The sequence below is a fragment of the Struthio camelus genome, chromosome 5 (assembly GCF_040807025.1).
Source record: "Struthio camelus isolate bStrCam1 chromosome 5, bStrCam1.hap1, whole genome shotgun sequence".
NCBI lineage: Eukaryota > Metazoa > Chordata > Aves > Struthioniformes > Struthionidae > Struthio > Struthio camelus.
Window position 1 is genome coordinate 78,583,329 of NC_090946.1, and position 9,043 is coordinate 78,592,371.

Consider the following 9,043-nt stretch of genomic DNA (forward strand, 5'->3'; position numbering starts at 1 on the left):
GTGCTTCCAGCACAGCACAGCAGCTGGGGAAGTGGGTTGACGATGTCCCCAACACCTTGCTGCTGCCCACATTGTCCTTCACTTACTTGTCTGGTTCAATAGCTCCAAGCTGTGCAGCTTCTGAGACGGCTCTTTTGCTTGACCCCTAGCAATATGAAGCAGAGGAATATGTTAATGACATCTGGAGGTGTACTCAGATGGAAAAATCTCAAATATCCCCCCTTCTCCTCAAGAAAATCCTATTCATTGAGAAGGAAAATCATACCAGGGTGGGAAGCTGGAGCTGGAAGGAGCTGGAGGAAGATGATAGCCCTGAAACCACATTGGTCTCCTCCGAAGAATCCTTTCCTCACTTTACATGAGTTAGGAGCTGTGGGACTAAAAACTTCACTGATCTGAGTGATTTATGTAGCAATTTCAGAGCTGACAAGCTCTAAATGGCAAATTTGAATTCCACTTTTAGCCCCGTTAAGAGATAAGGAATAGCAATTATTATAATTACAATGTGGTTACTTTATTGGTTAAATTAACATTTCGTTGTTGGGGTTGCTGTGCAATATACAATATTATTTTACCTACTGTGCCTTCAAAGTCATCTTGTCACAGCAACAGCATGGCAGCATGGAAAAAACCTTTTAACAAGTAAGTAAATACATGCCTTTGGGGAAGTAAGGGTGATAATTATGTCAGCTTCAATACATTTGAGGGTGAAAAAAGGCTAAAAATAAGTTGAAACAAAAATGATAGGAAATATTGAATGCTTTAAATAAAATCACTGGAATTAAAAGGGGACAAGGTATTTCTCTGAGCCTTTGAGGTGTGATTTTAATGCAGTGATCTTGCTCCTTGCAGATCCAGATGTCAATAGCCCAACTATTCACGCTGCTAGGGTCGCTTTAAGCTTACAAGGATGAGTAAAGGGATCCTATATCCATTCTCTAGTGACAAGTAAAGATTTATTGCTATTCCCAAGTGAAATGGATGGAACAGTCTCTTCCGTATGTGATCATGCTTTTGCAAAAAAACCCTGTGGGCACGTCCATCCTTCCTTACTGTATGATGATGCTCCAAGTTTCACTGTATAATATAAACTACCTGGACTACAGGTATAATATAATACCTCTATAATATTATATATATATATAATATTATATACTATATATATATATATAAAATATTATATACTATATATATATAGTATAATATATAGATATAGATATAAATATATAATAATATAATAATATATAATATCTCTATAATGTAATACCTGTATAATATAAACTAGCAGGACTGAGCAGTGCCCGGCTAGCTCAGTCGGTAGAGCATGGGACTCTTAATCCCAGGGTCGTGGGTTCGAGCCCCACGTTGGGTGCAGACATACTTTTCTGCCATTGCATCCTCATAGGTAAACTCAGGAAGTGTGGGTTGGATGAGTGGACAGTGAGGTGGATTGAGAACTGGCTGGATGGCCGAGCTCAGAGGGTTGTGATCAGTGGCGCAGAGTCTAGTTGGAGGCCTGTAGCCAGCAGTGTCCCTTGGAGGTCAGTCCTGGGTCCAGTCTTGTTCAATGTATTCATCAGTGACCGGGATGAAGGCACAGAGTGCACCCTCAGCAAGTTTGCTGATGATACTAAACTGGGAGGAGTGGCTGACACAGCAGAAGACTGTGCTGCCATTCAGAGGGACCTGGAGAGGCTGGAGAGCTGGGCGGAGAGGAACCTCCTGAAGTTCAACAAAGGCAAGTGCAGGGTCCTGCACCTAGGGAGGAATAACCCCATGCACCAGGACAGGCTGGGGGTTGACCTGCTGGAAAGCAGCTCTGCAGAAAAGGACCTGGGAGTGCTGGTGGACAGCAAGTCAACCATGAGGCAGCAATGTGCCCTGAAGGCCAAGAAGGCCAATGGTCTCCTGGGGTGCATGAGGCAGAGTGTTGCCAGCAGGTGGAGGGAGGTGATCCTTCCCCTCTACTCAGCCCTGGTGAGGCCTCCCCTGGAGTACTGGGTCCAGTTCTGGGCTCCCCAGTACAAGAGAGACATGGCACTCCTGGAAAGAGTCCAGCAGAGGGCTACGAAGATGATGAGGGGCCTGGAGCATCTCTCCTGTGAAGAAAGGCTGCGAGAGCTGGGCCTGTTGAGCCTCGAGAAGAGAAGACTGAGGGGTGATCTCATCAATGTGTACAAGTATCTGGAGGGGGGTTGTCGAGAGGATGAGGCCAGTCTCTTCTCAGTGGTGCCTGGCGATAGGACAAGAGGCAACGGGCAGAAACTGAACCACAGGAAGTTCCATCTGAACCTGAGGAAAAACTTCTTGACTGGGAGGGTGCCAGAGCACTGGAACAGGTTGCCTAGAGAGTCATCCTGTTCCAGTCTGGAGTCTCCTTCCCTGGAGAAATTCAAAACCTGCCTGGATGCGATCCCGGGAAATATGTTCTAGAGGACCCTGCTTGAGCAGGGGGGTTGGACTAGATGATCTCCAGAGGTCCCTTCCAACCTAAACCATTCTGTGATTGTGTGACTCTACAGGAGCACCTGTGGATTTTCAGCTTGAGCACAGTTTTCGGGTGTGCTTGTCTGAAACTTTCTGGTAGCATTGTGCAAGACACAAAGCAAAGATGGCCCTTGCTTCTGGGCTACACCATCACCCCCACACACGAGAGGAAGTAAAAACACTGGAGAAGAGCCACAGAAAGGGTGTTGTATGCCAATTTCGGGCCATCAGGAGGAAAAGGAAGCCTCCTGGTACACACCCAAGTCTCGCACCAGTAGCTTGGCTGGCCTGAGTGATCTCATTGGAATTCAATCTCGTGCGGCTTTGGAGATCAAGATGGACCTTGGCCACCATCCCAGATCTTAGGGCTGGTGGAGTGCAACATCAAGTCTCCAGCATAAGCTGGAGTTGTTATGGCTTGTTCTAGCCTTTGCTAGAGAAGATCCAGATTTCGTGTCTCTAATACATGTGTATTTGCTGCCAGGCACATCTTATCGGATTGCTTTGGGACTTACTGAACAGCTGCACCCTCATTATGGGGCAGGAGAGAGGTTGTGGCACTTGCCAAAGGAGTGCCCCGCTTTGGGAACTGTAGGCAAAAGATTCTCTCCTCCCAAAATACTCTTCCTCCCTCTCATTATGGCTGTGTTTGATAGCCCTTGCCTGGTAATCCCGCACCAAGGCAGGCCAGACACGTGTGGATTCTCCTGGGGTGGGAAGAGCACTGGAGGCTTTTTGGAGAAAGGCAAGGCCTGGGCATGCAGGTCATCAAGCAGCCTTGCTGCCACAGAGCATCCTGCAGTCAAATCCTGCCCGTTGAGTGTTTGCTGAGTCTGCACCAGGGCCAGCATTTGCCTGACCCAAGGATCAGGGACTGGCTGCTGCCCTCTCTTTGGTCTTTCCTTCTACTCTGCCCCCGATGTCAAGAAGAGGAGAGGGAGACCATAAAAAGTCAGAAAACATCCCTTCCTGTGAGCAAGCGCTCCCTTGGCTCATGTCTTTGGGCCAGCAGGCATGAGCTGCAGACAACAAAAGGATTTTTAACTTAATTTTCCCAAATAATTGGCAAGGACAGAGATTGATCTGAGAGGAGAATTTGAAATCATCACTGAGAAATATATCAGCACTAGATCTGCTTTCTGCTGTGTGCCATGTGCCCCATCATGCAAGGACCAAGGAAGAGCGTAGAAATGGATATTTTTCATCCATAGCAACAGTCCCCAAGCTTTCTAGTTCAGACTCCCAGCGATGGTGCTCCCCATTTGGACAGCTGAGGTCAGATCCCTACCCTGAAACACGAGCCCTGGCTTGGGAGCCACTGTGCCGGAGCCAGCCCTACCGCGAGAGAGAGAGAAACTGCTGTGGTTAATCACAGTAACTATTCTTCCCGTTGAAACCATTCAGCTGGGCTCTAACTGGGTGTATTTCCCTGCCTTTTTCCCTCAACATTTTATTCTACAGATACTCTAGTGCTTTATTATCTATAAAATAAAATCTGTGACCTAAGTCAGAAGGATGTTTCATGATGTACATATGATTTGCCTTCCCTCCCCCAGTTCAGCTTCCTCTCCTTCCCCTTCTCCTCTGCTGATTTAAAGTCCGAAAGTTCAGTAGAAATTGTAGCTATGAACATGCAATTATTCTTTTTACAAGCTAACGAATATCCCATGCATATTTGATTACTATATTCAATTACACATCCACTTAAACAATACCCACACACTAGTTTGCATCTGTATAAAGCTTTGATTGGACACTTTGAACTGATTGTTTGCTGTGTACTCTGGTCTCCATGTAGAAAATCAGCAGGACTGTTGCATAAAGCACATGTCAAGTCAGCCATGTGCATAAAATTACATTATTTTCAAGAGAACTTGATTTGGAATCAGGAAAAATCCCTCGCACTGTGCTTTTCCTAAAGCGAATGAGCCCTGGGGGAAGAAAGCCTTCTCTTGAGTGCAATCTTCAAAACCTGAGTTTCCTTTCATTAGGCTGGGAGTGGGAAATATGGTTTTTTTCCACAATAAAATGCTTGTTTCCGCTAGTCTTTCCTCAGAATGGTGCAGTCTGACCAGAGCAGTTGAAGAGGAGACTAATCTAGCTCCAACACTTCAATAAAATGTAAATGTTTGTCATAATAATGCCTCCATTGTTAGTACCAAACTGGGATTTTTCAACCTCTGACTCCCAGCAATGACGAGCTGAGTAGCAACAGCATAGTGCTGAAAGAATTTTTCAACAGCAATTTGCTTGTTCCAATTTGCTTTTCAGGGTTGCTGATCAGGATTGCTGGAGAGCCCGTAAAAGGATCTCGTTCTTTTAATTTGGCCCAGCCTCTCCTCTTGTTCTACTCATATTTAGTTTCTTTGGTAGTTCCACTGAGTAAGTTAATTGAATTAGAAGTGCCACCAGGAGCTTGCATGCAGATCTACAGTTTCACGCATAAACCCAGCTCCCTTCGGCTGCAGAAACAGATATGTGCACCTGTTGAGAAGGTGAAGAAATGTCTAGAGATGATTTATTCCCCTGACGACAGCTCCTGATTCTCTTCTCAGGTTGGTCTGACAATAAAAGTACCCTAAGCTGGCACACTAGGCTGTATCAGTTATACGCCGGCGTGTTCTTCAGACAAACACAAATGAGATGGAGAAATATAATCGGTGAATTAGAAAAAAGATTGAAAGTGCAGTGATTTGAAAAGTGATTTTGTAGGAATGGATTGATGTAGCTCCATGCTGATTGTCTCCCCCTGACTTGAGCCCAAATGTGTCTGTTTTAGCAGTTCCGAGAGTTATTTTTCTAATTGCTCAATCTGCAATCTCAGCTCACCCACAAATATTAATAAATAAAATGATGCCAACGGGATTCTGACCTTTTTTCTGCTGGTGCAAAGCCTACTAAATTTCAGTTAAGCACAGGGTTCACTATAGACACCCCCTTTCTGTCGGTAAATGAAACAAAATCATAATCCATGCTTGCTATTGGATTTTTAATGAGATTTTGGAGCAAAAGGCCCATAAAATTGTGCTCCCAAGCCTGAAAGCTCTTCAGGAGCTGAAAGCAACTCTGGCAGTTAGGTATCTAGGTAGCTTTGGAATTTGTGTTTGGTCCTTTTTGGAGAAGTCCTTCAAAGGGCAAAGTGATTTCCTAGCAATTTGAGAACATAATTCTGGATCTGTTTGAAAGGTCTCTTGCTTGTTCGTCTTAGTCATCGGATCTTTTCCCATTAGGATGTTCTTCTGCTCCCCTGGATCGGGCCTGTGAGCTGCTCCAGCCCTGGCTGGGGGAGAACGGTGTAGCTCTACTCCATGTCCGAAGGGACAGAAGCTGCCGCGCCGCTGCCGCTGAGCAGGGACCTCAGTATCTGCTGGGGCCAAGTTTTGGTGACAAGAGCCATTCTCGACCCTCTTCCATCACCAAAATTAAGCTACTCCCAGCAAGACTCTGAGGAAATTTCTTCTAACCAGAGGAGCAATGAAAGAAAGAATAAAATAACAAGGGCAAAGAACGGGACAGCCGAAACCAACGCAAGAAAGCTTTGGCTTCTGGCGCTGCTCACACGCTCTAAAGTTGCAATGGAAGCAAAATGCGAACGAGTCGGCTTGTGCCCTGCCCAGGCACCGAGCAACCTGCTGCATAACCAGCACAATACAGTTATGCAGCATAAATAAGCAACAAATAAAGGACAATCACTTCCACTGCTATTTTTGGCAGCTGAAGTAGTGGTTAAGTGCCACCACCGGGGGGCAGAAAAGGCCTTTGAAGAATAAGAGCCTTTTCCATGAAAACTGCCGTGTTTCTGAAGTAAAGAAAGTTCTTCCTTTTCTAATTTATTCCTGTTTTTTATTAAAATTAATAAGTTGACCTGTTGTGCGCCTTACACTTGAAACAGAGGTCTGAACAGGGGAAGGTGTCTGTGCACTAGAAACGCTGCTGGGGGACTGGAAAGGGAAAACATCTGCATGCTAGATGTGTGGGAGATACCTTCTGCTTTAGGAACAAACACCTGTTTCTTAAGCAATTAAACAACGCATTGTTATGTATTATTATCAGTTAGGAAATAACTTTTAGTGTAAGCAGGATAGAATATCATCCAAAGTCGTTTGTTTCATGAAAGTTCGTTATTGCTTGACTTGGGGAAAACAGCAAGCAAAGCAGAGAAAGGCCGTTCAGTTATTTAGTCTTACATACTTTTTATCTTATTTATAATATATACATATATATATAGGTATGTAATATATACACATGTACAAACACAAACACTCAAAAGACCCCCCCACCCCCAATTTTTTTTATTCCTTAAATCAAAGTGATGCAGTTCAGGCATTTTCTGCGTCTCATACAATACAAGCTAATCTTCCTAAATTATTTAGTTGAGTCGTTAGCTAAATCGAGTCATCAATTATCTCTCATCCACTAGGCAGTATAGTGATCAGCACGGAGCTTGTGGGCTTCGGTTTGATTTTTTTGGTCACTGTGCTGGATTTGTTATGCAATAACGTTCGGCAGACAATGTTTCTGGCTTATTTGCAAAGTGTAAGTTCTCTCCCTCACTGGCATGTTGTGGAGTTCACATAATCAATTCACATAAAATGTCTTAAAATCCTCCCCTTCTATTTTTACCGACTCATGAGTACATGTAGCATCATAGTTGCCAGAGAGACCCTAAATGTTCCCTCAGGAGCCTCGCAGACTATCACGTTACTCCAGATTTTGGCATTTCTTAAAAAGGGATTTCTTTCTTAAACCCACTACACTGTAATGGTTCTTAAGAAGCTGTTACTGTCTAGAGTGTAAATCCGTCTTAGTTTGTGTATTATTGACCTGGTAAAGTGTGATGGGGGCCTCCGATGAGCCGGGAGGGGGGGGATTTTGCGGCTGCTGTGGGCCAAGAGGCTGCACTTGCAAATGCTTAGGAAATTTTCATTGGGAATTTTCATTGGGAATGGAAGTAAATGAGGAGTCAGAGTCGGGGAGGGTCAGTCAAGGCTACAAGCCCTTCACGTGCGAGTACTTGCCGTGCAGAGCAGCTCCTTGGAAACTCAGATTATTTAACACGAGGGAACGGGAACACGAACAACGTATTGGAAGACCGGATTAAAGGTCGTTGGCGGAACGTAAAAACGCTCAAACACCCTCCTGATTCTGCAAAGATACGAGTGCACCGTTTGCCTTCAGGAGGCTGATTTCAACAGTTCCTACTGACAGAAATTCATTTAAGCAAATGCTTTAAATCTCTGGAGGGGTAAGGTCCAAAAATGGGAATAAAATAAATTTCTCCCCCACCTCCTGGCATGCAATTAGCATTTGCATACAAACACCCCCTCCCTAAAACGAGTAAGTCGAGAGCGAGAATCCTAGCAGCCCCCTTAACCAAAAAAGCTCGCAAAGGATCTTGTTCCGCCTTTCTACTTGCAATAGGAAAATACAGCTTTAGGCCCAATCCTGTAACCAGATTCTCAGCGGCTGACCCGGCTGAGCACAGGACCTCCCTCCCGCTGTGCCCCCTGGGTCTCCGCCACGTTTTGCAGATCACACTTCTACAAAATGAGGCCATAATTCAGTAAAAAGGCAACACGTTAGTGACTGAATAAGCCAAGAAGAAAATAGATGTCTGACTCAAACGTCAGAGAGCCACAGATCACTTGCCAGAGGGGCTGAAAGATGTGATTTTAGGGAAAGACTTCTGTAATGTGTTGCTGATGTGTTTTCCCCCGTGAACAGGTTGCGGCACAAAACGTTGAATCGCGCCTCTATTAATAGGAGCGTAGCCGGAGGAGCAGAAAAGGGATTTTTAGCAAAAGGCGAGGTGAATGCTAAGGAATGACATCTCAGCAGATTGAACTGGAAAACGCTGCGCTCTGCCAGTTTTTTCAAAATCAGAGATCTTTTACGTGCGCCGCGCGCTACCCTGCAATGAAACAGCACCTTTGTAAGCGCAAGGAAAAATCCAGCTGCCAAACAAGGCTCTGCCCTCTGGGGTAGGTGAAGCACGTAGCAAAAATTACAGCTCGCTGCAATATCCCATTTTTGAAGACAAACCGGCCTCGGCGTGCGAAAATCATTCCTGCCAAAGAGGAGCTGTTTGTCCCGTTACGTAAGAAACAAACTCCGTTTAGGCATTCAATTGACTTTCTAACTTAGGAGACAGGACTTTACATCTGCAAATACTGCAGATAGATTGCATTCTTGGCCCGTGCTTTAGAAGGTTATGGAGAATAAACGCACACCCCGGTAGCGTTCTGGTGAGCTCGCTAATCTCAGTTGCACTTTGTCAGAGCGAGGTAACTGGTCGTTAAGTGAAATACCTTAGATCAAAGGGGGATTAATCGCCAACTGAATCCTTGCTGAATAAACCTGTCATTCAAGAAAATTATTTCCACTGAACTTAGCAGCGGATTGAAGGTATTTGCATAACAGGGACCAACGTGCTTCAGCCAGGTTAAAAGGTTCAGAATGCAGCCAGTGTTTAGCTTTTTGGCTCCTTTTCCTTTCAGCGGCCCTGTACAATGGTTTTTAATCTGATAATGCAGCTAACTATCTAAATGATGTCCGA

General features: G+C 44.9%; 1 non-coding gene across 1 annotated transcript; it reads left to right on the plus strand.

Moving 5' to 3' along the window:
- Positions 1 to 1,299: 1,299 nt before the first annotated feature.
- On the plus strand, positions 1,300 to 1,372 carry TRNAK-CUU (transfer RNA lysine (anticodon CUU)). The gene has a single exon. It is a non-coding gene; the product is annotated as a tRNA-Lys (tRNA).
- Positions 1,373 to 9,043: the final 7,671 nt, after the last annotated feature.